Source organism: Pristiophorus japonicus, unplaced genomic scaffold, assembly GCF_044704955.1.
Source record: "Pristiophorus japonicus isolate sPriJap1 unplaced genomic scaffold, sPriJap1.hap1 HAP1_SCAFFOLD_113, whole genome shotgun sequence".
NCBI lineage: Eukaryota > Metazoa > Chordata > Chondrichthyes > Pristiophoridae > Pristiophorus > Pristiophorus japonicus.
The window spans coordinates 707,206-720,223 of NW_027250788.1; the positions used below are offsets into that span (position 1 = coordinate 707,206).

At 46.7% G+C, this 13,018-nt stretch overlaps 2 non-coding genes across 2 annotated transcripts; one reads left to right on the forward strand and one right to left on the reverse strand.

Annotated features, from left to right (window-relative positions):
* The first annotated feature begins 2,714 nt into the window (after window positions 1–2,714).
* trnan-auu (transfer RNA asparagine (anticodon AUU)) lies at window positions 2,715–2,788 on the forward strand. Its single transcript has one exon. It is a non-coding gene; the product is annotated as a tRNA-Asn (tRNA).
* A 1,980-nt stretch (window positions 2,789–4,768) lies between these two features.
* On the reverse strand, window positions 4,769–4,841 carry trnak-cuu (transfer RNA lysine (anticodon CUU)). The gene has a single exon. It is a non-coding gene; the product is annotated as a tRNA-Lys (tRNA).
* Between the last annotated feature and the right edge of the window lie 8,177 nt (window positions 4,842–13,018).

The following is a 13,018-nucleotide window of genomic DNA, read 5'->3' on the forward strand; positions in this document are numbered from 1 at the left end:
AAAGACAGATGCAGCAAAACTATGATAGAAAGTAAGGAAATGGAAGAATGGATAGCCAGCTAGTTATATATTAGTAAAAAGACAGTAGGCTGCAATTGTAGTAAAACATGGGAGGTGCTGTTCTACAGCGATCTGTGCTGTGACCATAGCGGTTCATAAAATAATGAGAGATTCTAAACTGGCCCTTCTGCCTTCCAGCAACATTTAGCAAGGGCTGAAGTGAATGATATGTTTTATTAACCTCGGGGGTACATCCAGGGGCAATGATGTATGGATGATGAATTCAGGAATGCTAAGCGCTTTAAGGCTCTCCAGTCAGATTGCAGCCTCTTCTGGAGACGTGTCTTCGAATCTTACATTTGACAAATAAACATTTCCATGTACAGAATCTTTTTATGTAGTTTCTGCATTTTCAGCGCAGTTGATTTATACCTTCCAGGAAACGATGTCGCCTTGCAGCCATGGCAGGTTTGTTTTATTAGTTGTAAGTATGTTTTGTGTTGGGGTCAGCAGAATAGGGCAAGTGGAATAAAAACATAAGAAATAGGAGCAGGATTCGGCCATTTGCCCCCTGGGAGCCTGCTCTGCCATTCAATAAGCTCAAGGCTGATCAGATCTAGGACTCAGTTCCACTTCCCTGCTGTGTGCCCGTAACGCTTCACTAACTTATCGTCCAAAAGTCTGTCTATCTCCAACTTTAATTTATTCAATGATCCAGCCTCCACAGCTCTCTGGGGCAGCTAATTCCACAGATATCCGACCCTCTGAGAGAAGAAATTCCTGCTGATCTGTTCTAAATGGGCGAATCCTTCTTCTTAAAGTATGCCCCCGAGTTCTCGATTCCCCCACTAGTGGAAACGTCCTATCGGCAACTACCGTATTGAGTGAGTCCCCTCACTGTCTTATTCATTTAAGTAAGATCACCTACTACATAACTACTACACTACGGAAACCTCTGGCAAAGCAGCCCCAACAGAGGGGAGCTGACTAGTGAGTTCCCTCTGTGCTGATCGGGAATGTGCTGGCTCACCTTGAACAACTTCTGTCCCACACTCAAAGCTCTCAATCCTTCTCCTCCGCTGCCTTTACAGAAATGTCACGGATCACCCAGCCACCGTGTTCACTTCCACACCCTCACAGTGGGGACACAGAGGCTCCTACCGTCTCCCCGCGATCAGCGAACACACCCAGTTTGTAAAATTAAACCCCGAACACCTGTCCGGCAAAGGGCAGGAGAAGCGGGAGAGTGTGTAAGCTCATTCTGTAACAGATAGTAGTGGGGTTATTAACGACGATTACAGCAATCATTAATCCTCTCACACAACTCAATTATTTTTCTGCGATGAACTGATTGAGAATGGAAAGAAGTTTAATGCTCGAGATCTTAACCACTCGACCATAGAACAGCTTCGATAACTTGTATAAATATAAAAATATATATTTATTTATGGACCTGAATATCAACGGCTAGCTGCCGAGACCTCATGGCGCGACGGTAGCGCATCTAACTTTGAGCGAGAGAAATTTTTCCACAGTGACACCCATTTCATCTTTTGTTCCCTTTTAAAAACTAGAAACTGAGACAGGGGAATAAATAGATAAATAAAAGCACAGTGATACAGACAAGAGGAAGAGAGAAGGGGAAATACTGTCCCCACCCAGAACTAATGCAGAAACCCCTCTGCTGCGCTCAGGGTGGCCACCCACAGCCTGGATACACTAACGTCCCAACAGCTCATTGACTGTCGGAGTGGGACCGTGCGGCGCCTCAGAAGACAGGTCGAAAAAGCAAAGTCACTGAATCGATCTCATGTGCTCCTTCTGCCAAGAATAGCTACACACAAAAAATGCTTTTATAAAAGTTACACCTTATCTCCAAGTTTGTCAAAAAGTTAGTTTGTTGGTCAAGGGGTATGATTCTCGTTTCTGGCTTGTTAATTGAAATTTGCGAGAGATCCCGGCCGAGCCGATTATTCTGCCGCGAATTTTGAAATTACATTGAACTTTTGCAAAGAAGGACTTGCATTTCTGGAACACCTTTCAGGAACTCATGATGCCTTAAAGCGCTTTACAGTCGTTGAGTTATGTTTGAAGTGTTGTAGTGTGGGGAAAGATGTGCCCAAATCACCCCACACGAACCTCAACTCTTTGCGAAGGAGTTCGGTGCAAATTATCAGGGACTTGGACTTTCTTTGAATGAGTTCTGCTTGTACCTGTATTCAAGCTTGAAACAGCAACGAGGCTTCCATCTCACGGGAGCAGCGTGCAGCGGTTCGCGAGTAGGTGACGAGCTTTGGGGTTGATGTACGTCACTTTCAATCTTTGAAATTTCACCAAGCAAAGAAATGATGAATCCAACTGTCCCTGTAATCCTTTTGTTCAGGTTTAATCACAGGAATATCTGCAGTCAGGAGATGAAAAGTAATTAAAACTGACGACTGGCTTTGGGACAATCAGTATATTTGTCACAGACAAGGTACCGGAAGGCTGGAAGGTAGATCACACCGGTTGTGGGAGAGCTGGTTGGCGGTGACATGGAAGTGTCTGCAGTGTGCGGGACCAGACTGCTTCCATGCATCCACAATGAATGTCCCTCCCTTTATTTGGGAAAAGTACAACTGAGAGTGGACAAGTTCCATCCCGGCCGGAGCAATCTGAAGCTTTAACTGACTGACACCCTGGTTTGGGATGTCTTGCAGTTTACATTTAAGTTAGTCTCTGTGGCGCAATGTGTTAGCGCATTCAGCTATTAACCGAAAGGTTGGTGGTTTGAGCCCACCCAGGGACAAAGCCTTTAACTGTTTTCCTCGAGGATTCGGTGCTGCACAGTTCCAGGTTGTCATTGTGCGTTTTGGCTGCACGAATATATTCTGCAAACATTGCCAGCTGTGCTGTTATCCAGTGAGTTCCCACTCCAATACTTTTATGAACATTTAGTTCATGGAAAACGATAACAATTTTTTACATGGACCATGGTCCTCCATCCAGTCCACGAGAAATAAATTACATTATTGTGTTTAAAGGAACTGGTGGAAATTGTCTGACCGATCGTTATGGCTTTGCTCAGATTCTGAGAGTCAACAGTTTGCGAAGAATTATCTCATGGCCAATGCCTAGCATGAAAATGTCTCTCAGCATTTGTTCTAGGAATCCCTCAAATTCGCAATGTCCTGCGAGGCACCTTAATTCGGCGACATAGCTCGCCACTTCCTGGCCCTCCGACCGTTGGCACGTGTAGAACCGATACCTCGCCATCAGATCGCTTTCTTTAGGATTTAGATGCTCGCAGACCAGCGTACACAATTCTTCATAGGATTTAGTTGTTGGTGTCACCAGAGCTAGAAGATTCTTCATGAGGCCATAGGTTGCTGCCCAACAGACGGTAAGGAGGATCGCCCTTCATTTGGCAGCGTTCTCGTCCCCTTCCAGCTCGTTGGCCACGAAGTATTGGTCGAATATCTCCACAAAGGCTTCGCAATCGTCCACTTCTGAGAACTTCTCCAGGATACCAACTGTTCCTTGCATTTTTGCGTGGTTGTTCATTGTCTCGTCGCCAATTGATACGCTCATAATAAAGGATGAAACTTAGTATTGTGAACACTGAGTAAGTGTGACCTTAGCTCCTTTAATAAGACTCCAGAGTGCAGGTACCTCATGGGTGGCCTGCTTACATACCATGCTCCCAAGGGATACTGGGATCCCTTGGGACTCCGACAGGTAGGCCCTCTGATGATGGTGTGCACAGGTTGTCAAGGGTTAAATACATAACACAAGATGTGAACAGAAATCAACCATCAAAAGCCCTGTCATTAACCGCAAAGGGTTTCCTGCAATTTTATGATCGCAAAGCGCTTTCAGTCCTTGTCCTTAAAATTGCAGACGTGGAAATTGGGGAGTTTAATGACTTTGAAAGAAGGACATTGTTGGTTGGTGCCGTTCTGGTCAGAGAAATGTTTGTGAAAGGAACTTTTTGCAGAGAGAGGGATTGAGCATTTCAGCTTGTTGCTGAACACTTCTCTCTGGGCACTGAGCTAAGCAGCAATTTCTGTCGTGTGGAGGTTATCACATTTCCTTCACACGTGAAAAGTTCCCGGTTCAAGCCTGCGCAGAAACATTATTTCTCAAACAAAAACTTGTCTGCAATAAAAACTGCTTTGGATGCATTGTTGAATGAGCAATGCACATTTAAAACCAATCTCCTCCAATACAGAGTGTGTAAAATCAGATCGGGGATAAAACTTCATCAAGGATTAAAGTTTCATGAGTTATTAAAGTTCACTTTTTGAAGTTTTGACTGTCCCTGTCAGTATTTCATTCATTCTGTGAAACAACACGATCGGTTTACACCAGCGGATCTAAGCTGCATTTGAAACTCACAAACAACTCATTAATTATTCGCTCTTCCCCAGTTCCAGAGCTCAGAGGATTATTGTCCATCCCTGGGATACAAGCTACCTCGGACCCGGACCAAAGCTCCCCGTACACCGAGCACAGGCTCAAGAAAACTCCGGGGGAGTGGTTATCCCGGTCACTGGGCCTTCCAGCAGCCCTGAACAACCGCCCGGTCTGAAACTTTCCAGAGTAATAACTTGTATCTGGAACATCTAACAGTAAGGACGGCCGAGCGGTCTGAGGCGCTGCTTTCATTATTTGATTAAATTATCAATTCTCCCTCAGTTCGCATTTTTATCATTGTGCAAAAGAAGATCATGGGTTCATTAATGATATTGACCCGCGAAAGCAACATAAAAGTTTAATGAAAAGTAATCGCCCAACGTGGGGCTCGAACCCACAAGCCTGAGATTAAGAGTCTCATGCTCTACCGACTGAGCTAGCCAGGCTTCTCAATATTTACTCTGTCAATCCCCTTCAGAATATTGTCTGTTTAAATGAGATCACCTCTCATTCTTCTGAACTCCAGATAAGTAGACCAAAACTGTGCGCAATACTCCAGGTGGGGTCTCACCAGGGCCCTGTACAATTGTAGCAAGACTTCCTTACTCTTGTACTATGGGCTATATATTTGGTACTATGGGCCGAATATCCTGTTTTTCCTCTGATTCTCCGGTTGTATAAAAAGTTATTAAAATTCGACAGTCACTCGGCAAACATATTTGTATTTCCTTCAGTGTGCAACACATGTGGGTGGATTAATGACGATTAAAACAATTATTCAGTATTTCACAGACTTGAATTATATTTGTCAGCTTGCTCTGTAAAAATGCTTTCCCTGACCATGAATCAAACCCAGACCATGGCAGTGAGAACACCAGACCCTAACCACTAGACTACCAGGTAACACTGCTTGCAGCCTCTGTGATAGCTTTAAATATAGTCAGCTTACAATCACAGCTGAGAATTGTGCGGTGACACGGCGTGTAACTGGATTTGCTGGGAGCAGCGTGGAGGCCCCGACCTGCGTGAGAACACCAGCGGCAGGTCGGGGCCATAAAAGGAGCGGTGAGCGGCGGCCTGGGAGCAGCGTGGTGGTGTACCAGGGCAAGGTGCAGCGCGAGCTGGTGCAGGAGGGCGACGGCAGCGAAGTGTGATGTCATCAAAGTCCAGGTCGGTGATTGGAGCGTGGGCAGGTACAGCAGGAGCAGCGAGAGACTGTGGAGGGATGTGATCGGGGCCCAGGGTCGGTGTGAGTTCAGGGCTAGGGGCCCAGGGGCAGCACGGGCCAGCACACACTGCGATATGTGTGTGCACTGGGTCCGTGCAGCAGAGCTGGTCTCCAGTCGTCTTGGATAACACTTGCCACTGGACCAAGACCTCGCTCTGTCAAGCCCGTGTGATGGCTGGGGTGCAACGGCCACCACACGTTAAAAAAATCCACGCACAGGTATCTTCCACCCTTCAACATGCAGTTCGGGACCTGGAATATTAGGTCCATCATTGAAACACCTGTGAACTCATCCTTTTTTGGCGTGGAAGCAAGTCATCCTCGCTTCGAGGGACTGCCTCTGATGATGATGAACTGGATTTGCTGCAGTCCGCGGGCAGCAGGTGATGAAAGCGGGCGTAAGAGGGTGAGTGATAGGTGGCCATTGCTTCTGATGCTGTCTGACCCACGCTGGGAGTGGCCGGGGATTTTAAAGCCCTTTCATTGCACCAATGCAGGGTAAATGAAACTGTGTTTCAGGAACCTTCATGTATACAAACATGGGCACTCTGCACTGTGGACCTTGTGGTGCAACGGTAGTGTCTCTGACTCCAGATCAGAAGGCTGCGTGTTTATATCACGTCGGGGTCACTGTACTTTTCCATATTGTTCTTCCGGAATTGAGATTTTCTTTGCTGCATCACAATTTACTTTCCCAACCATCTTTGTACCATCAGTAAACTTGGCTCCATTACACTGGGTCCCTGTATCCCTGGGATCGGGGAGGGACGACACACCGGAGAAGTGTGAGCTTGTGGACCGGAGAAGTTCAGCTGCTGGAGCTGTGCGTTTTATCGGGGAGGGACGGGGGGAGAGCCCGCCGAGCGACCGGAGAAGCTGAGAAGCTGCTGTGCTTTTCATCGGGTTTGACACTGTTTAAGAATGGCAGAGTGCCAAGTTTTCTCTCCCTACTGCCCATGCGCGAAGGAGCCGGCAGTGTTTTCGGCGCAGGCATTTGGCTCCACCCCCCACTTCACCATGGACACCACGCCAGGACTCCGGGGACTGTACACAGCGGCCAGGATGGGGCGAGTTTTTCCCCGCGCCATTTCCAGCGAGCAAAGTCGGTGCGCTTGAGGTCAGTGCGCCGACAAAACTGCTTGGGGAAAATCTAGCCCTTGAAGAGTAAGGAGTACACTGAAGGAAATACAAATATGTTCGCCAAGCAACTGTCAATTTTTAATAACTTTTTATACAACCATCGATTCAGCAAAAAACAGGGCACTCGCCCCATAGTACCTAATATATAGCCCACAGTACAAGAGTAAGGAAGTCTTGCTACAATTGTACAGGGCCCTGGTGAGATGAGGACAAACGTCTTCGCTCAGAGAGTTGTTAACCTGTGGAATTCTCTGTCGCAGAGTTGTTGATGCCAGTTTGTTAGATATATTCAAGAGGGAGTTAGATGTGGCCCTTATAGCTAAAGGGATCAAGGGGTATGGAGAGAAAGCAGGAAAGGGGTACTGAGCTGAATGATCATCCATGATCTTATTGAATGGTGGTGCAGGCTCGAAGGGCCGAATGGCCTACTCCTGCATCTATTTTTATATTTCGATGTTTCTCTATCCTGCTACTGCTTCTTTAATAATGGATTCCAACATTTGCCCAACCACAGATGTTCGGCTAACTGGTCTATAGTTTCCTGCTTTTTGTCTGCCTCCTTTTTTAAATAGGGGCATTACATTTGCAGTTTTCCAATCTGCTGGGTCCTCCCTAGACTCCAGCGAGTGCATGTCCACAGATCCCTGAAAGTAGCAGGCCAGGTAGCTAAGGTGGTTAAGAATGAATATGGGATGCTTGCCTTTATTAACCGAGGCATAGAATACAAGAGATGGGGTCGGTGGGGCAGGTTAGGTCACAGCTGGAGTACTGCGTGCAGTTCTGGTCGCCATATTACAGGAAGGACATGATTGCACTGAAGATGGTGCAGAGGAGATTTACGAGGATGTTGCCGGGAGTGGAGAATCTTCGCCATAAGGACAGATTAGAAAGGCTGGATTTGTTTTCCATGGAACAGATCTGAGGGGAGACCTCATTTAGGTGTATAAAATGATGAGGGTCCGAGATATAGTGGATAGAAAGGACCTATTTCCCTTAGCAGAGGGGTCAACAACAAGGAGGCATAAATTTAAAGTAATTGGTCGAAAGTTTAGAGGGGATATTTCTTCACGCAGAGGGTTGTGGGGTTCTGGAACTCACTGCCTGAAAGGGTGGTAGAGGCAGAAACCCTCAACACATTTAAAAAGTGCTTCGATGTGCACCTGAAGTGCCGTAACCTGCAGGGTTATGGACCTCGAGCTGGAAAGTGGGATTAGGCTGGAGAGCCTCTAGCTGGCCAGCGCGAACACGATGGACCGAAATGGCCTCCTTCCGTGCTGTAAACTTCTTTGATTCTCTGAACTCATTTGCAAAGATTTGAGGTGCGTGTGAGGTGATTTGGGCACATCTTTCCTCACATGACAACATTTCAAAGGTACTTAACGGCTGCACAGCGCTTTGATGCGTCATGAGTTACTGACAGACGCTGCAGAAATCCAAGTCCTTCTTTGCAAAATTTCAATGCAATCGCAAGGCTGGTCTGGGATTTGAAGCCAGAATTTTTCTGCAAATATCAAATAACAACCACGAAGCAAGGATCATACCCCGAGACCAACAAACTACCTGCTAAGCAAATGTGGAGATAAGATGTAACCATTATTGAAGCATTTTTAGTGTGTGTTGCTATTCTTGATCAGAGGAGCACATGAGACGGAATCAGTGACTTTGCCTTTTCAACATGTCTTCTGAAGCACCGCACGGTCCCACTCCTGCAGTCAATGAGCTGTTGGGACGTTAATGTATCCATCATCATCATCATCATAGGCGGTCCCTCGAAACGAGGATGACTTGCTTCCACGCCGAAAAGGGATGAGTTCACAGGCGTTTCAATGAATGACCCGAACGACATCCCAAAGGGTGGAAGATGCCTGTGCGTGGATTTTTTTAACGTGTGGTGGCCGTTGCACCCCAGCCATCACACGGGCTTGACAGAGCGAGGTCTTGGTCTAGTGACAAGGGTTAAGCAAGACGACAGGCGACCAGCTCTGCTGCACGGACGGAATACAAACACATATCGCAGTGTGGGCTGGCCCGTGCTAACCCTGGGCCCCTGGCCCCAAACTCATGCCTCCGCTGGGCCCCGATCACGTCACTCTAAAGTCTCTCGCCGCTCCTTTGGCCCGATCTCGCCGCTCCTGCTGTATATGCCCACGCTCCAATCACTGACCTGGACCTTCATGACGTCACTCTTCGCTGCCGCCGCCCTCCTGCACCAGCTCGCGCTGTTCCCTGGAGTCGTCTCCCGGGACCTCCAAGCTGCTCCCAGGGCCGCTCGCCGTTCCTTTTATGGCCCCGACCTGCCGCTGGTGTTCTCCCGTTAGTGCATCCAGGCTGTGGGTGGCCACCCCGAGCGCAGCAGAGGGGTTTCTGCATTAGTTCTGGGTGGGGGCAGTATCTTTCCCCTTCTCTCTTCCTGTTGTCTTTAACCCTGTGCTTTTATTTCCCTATTTATTCCCCATGTCTCAGTTTCTTGCGTTTGAAAGGGAACAAAAGATGAAATGGGTATCACTGTGGAACAATTTCTCTCACTCAAAGATAGACGCATTACCGTTGCGCCATGATGTCCAGGTAGCTAGCCGTTGATATTCAGGTTCATATATAAATATATATAAATATATCTATATGTATCATAACCGTTCCCTGATTGTCGAGGGGTTAAGATCCGGCGCACTAACCCGGTTTCAATTCACGATCAATTCATCGCATAAAAATAATTGAGGTCTGTGAGACAATTAATAATTGCTGTAATCACCATGAATACCAATACTTTCTGCGATAGACCGAGCTTACAGACTATCTGGCTTCTCCTGCCCTTTGCCGGGCACGTGTTTGGGGTTTAATTTAGTAAACAGGGCGAGTTCGCTGATCGCGGGGAGACGATAGGAGCCTCTGAGGCCCCACTGTGAGGATGTGGAAGTGAACACGGTGGTTGGGTGATCCGTGACATTTCTGTAAAGGGCAGCGGAGGAGAAGGATTGAGAACTTTCAGTGTGGGACAGAAGTTGTTTAAGGTGAGCCAACACATTCCCGATCAGCACAGAGGGAGCTCACTGGTCAGCTCCCCTCTGTTGGGGCTGTTGTGCCAGAGGTTTCTGTAGTGCAGTGATTATCACATTTGCTTTATACGTGCAAAGTACCTGGTTTGATTCTGGGTAGAAACATGATGCTTAAATTTGCTATAAGGGAACAATCGGAGGAGAGTTTAGTCTCCTGGAAAATGCTGCCTGACCTGCTGAGATTTCCAGCATTTGCTGTTTTTATTTGCTATTTATTCTCCTGGTAGAAAGGCTCCCTTATTCCTGAATTGCTCTTTATTTAACCAATAAATAGATAACTTTCAGTGAGAGAAAACGGATCCACCGGGGACCTTTCGCGTGTGAGGCCAACGTGATATCCGCTACACTGCAGCCCATCAAAGGGCGAGAAACCACTGAATATAAAGGATGAGCTCACAAATATCAGGGGCAGTGCAGTCTGGTCAACGTCAAACCCTCCTTTCTTATTCAGCAGAGGCATGAACGGGAGTCAGACGCCACAAAGTTTAATTGAAGATAAAAATACAAGTAACACTTCCAAATCTTTTCACTGTAAAATTCTTTCACTTTATTTGAAATCCTACTGCGTTGAATCTGAAAACGATCACCATGGGATTTTATCTTCGCTGCTGATTCTAATTTCTATGCACGGAAGGAAAAACCGGTGCTGTTAAATTTGACAAAATTTGCCCCAGATTCGTGGTGACATCGGCAATACAGTGTGTAAAATGGGTTAACATGCTGAAGAACAGAAGAACAAAACAAATAGGAGCAGGAGTCGGTCATACGCCCCTCGAGCCTGCTCTGCCAGTTAATACGATCATGGCCGATGCGATCATGGACTCAGGTCCACTTCCCTGCCCGCTCCGCAAAGCACAGGACAAATGATTGAAGTATCGACTGTCCCTCAGTTAGCATTTCTTTCATTGTGCAAAAGAAGGTGACGGGTTAATTAATGATGCTTTTCCATGAACGCAACACAAAAGTTGAAGAAAAAAACATACGGTGACTGGCAGGTGAGCGTTGCTTCTGACACCTGGTGGAAATGGGCGGGGAATTTCAAGCCCCTTATATTGTGAAAGCTTCATATAGAGGAACATCTCAAACACATTGTGTTGACCTCGTGGTGCAACGGTAGCGTGTCTGACTCCAGATCAGAAGGTTGCGTGTTCAGATCATGTCGGTGTCACTGTTCTTTCAAAATTACTATTTTCTTTGCTGTTTCACAATACCCAGACCCTTGCTCCAACGTCTGTCTCGTTGTTTCCCCGGTGTCAGGCAGAGATAGGCCTGCTGCCCTCATTGAATTCATGTGCCAGGACACACAAGTTCCAAATCAACTTGCAGGTGGCCACACACACCGCCGAGCGGTCTAAGGTGCTGTGATTAGATCGCAGTTTTCTCTGGAGGCGTGGATTTGAATCCAACTTCTGACATTTATTATTTTTAATCATAAAGCGAAACTCATTGTTTGACACCACGACCAACTCCTTAAAACTGGGATTCAGCAGCTCACCTGCTCGCTTAACATCTCCGTCTGACCTGGTGCTGAAAGTGGAGATGTTTCCGCAGTGTCGCGGTTAACACGTTCGCCTCACACGCGAAAGCTCACCAGACGGTAATATTTTCTGTAGCTTTCTCCTCATGCATGCTCAGAGGCGAGTTTGTTCTCCTGTGAAAAGTTCATAAGATGATAAGCATGTAAAAATTAGGGGCCGGAATAGGCCATTCGGCCCCTCGAGTCTGGTCCACCATTCAAGAAGATCCTGGCAGTTCCTCGACATCTGGGGTGGAGCCAACAGGCGCCTGTCTGCAATCAGTGAGAGAACGGTATGTTTGGCAGAAGCCTGGCGAGCTCAGTCAGTGAAACATAAGACTTTTAATCTCAAGGTCGTGGTTTCGACACCCACATTGGACATTTACATTTTTCACAGAATGATAGAATGATAGAAGTATGCAGCACAATAGGAGGCCATTTCGGCCCATCACTTCCACCCCGGCCAACAAGAGGCGATCCAGCTTCATCCCACTTTCCAGCTCTGCGTCCATAACCCTGCAGGTTACGGCACTTCAGGTGCACATCCAAATACTTTTTACATGTGGTATCTACCTCCGCCATTCTTTCAGGCAGCGAGTTCCTGACCCCCACAAACCTCTGCATGAATAATTTTACCTTCAAATATTCTTTAAACCTTCTACCAATTGCTTTAAATATATGCCCCCTGATTGTTGACCCCTCTGCTATCCACTATATCTCGGCCCCTCATAATTTTATACATCTCAATGTTGTCTCCCCTCAGCCTCCTCTATTCCAATGAAAACAAACCCAGCCGATCCAATCTGTCCTCATAGCGAAGATTCTCCACGCCTGGCAACATCCTCGTTCATCTCCTCTGTACCCTCTCGTACAATCACATAATTCCTGCAATACGGTGACCAGAACGACACACAGTACTCCAGCTGTGGCCTAACCAGTGTTTTATACATTTCAGGCATAACCAACCTGCTCTTCTATCCCATGCTTCAGCCAATAAAGGCAAGCATTCCGTGCGCCTTCTTAACCACCTTATCCAACTGGCCTGCTACCTTCAGGGATCTGTGGACATGCACTCCAAGGTCCCTTTGTTCTTCCACACTTCTCAATGTTGGACCATTTAATGTGTGTTTCTTTCCTTGTTTGCCCTCCCCAAATGCACAGCCTCACACTTCTCTGGATTAAATTAGTATCACCTGAAAACGTTTTAATCATACCTCCTATATTTAAGTTTAGATCATTGATGTTGCCACTAAAAGCCAGGGACCGAGCACTGAGCCCTATGGAACCCCACTGGAACCATCCTTCCAGTCCCAAACACTCATTAAACATTACCCTTTGCTTCCTGCCTCTGAGCCAATTTTGGATCCAACTTGCCACATTGCCCTGGTCCCATGGGCTTTTACTTTCGTGACCAGTCTTCCATGTGGGAACTTGGTGAAAGCTTTGCAAAAATCCTTATACACTACATCATACGCACTGCCCTCATCAATCCACTTGGTTACCTCCTCAAAAAATTCAATCAAGTGAGTCAGACAAAACCTTCCCGGAACAAATCCATGCTGACTATCCGTGAGTAACCCATGTCTTTCTAAGTGCAGAAATTAAATCATTGTTAAATTTTATCCTGCTTTCACGGGAAAACACCATTAATTAACCGATTATCTTTGTTGTGTAAGTATAAAATAA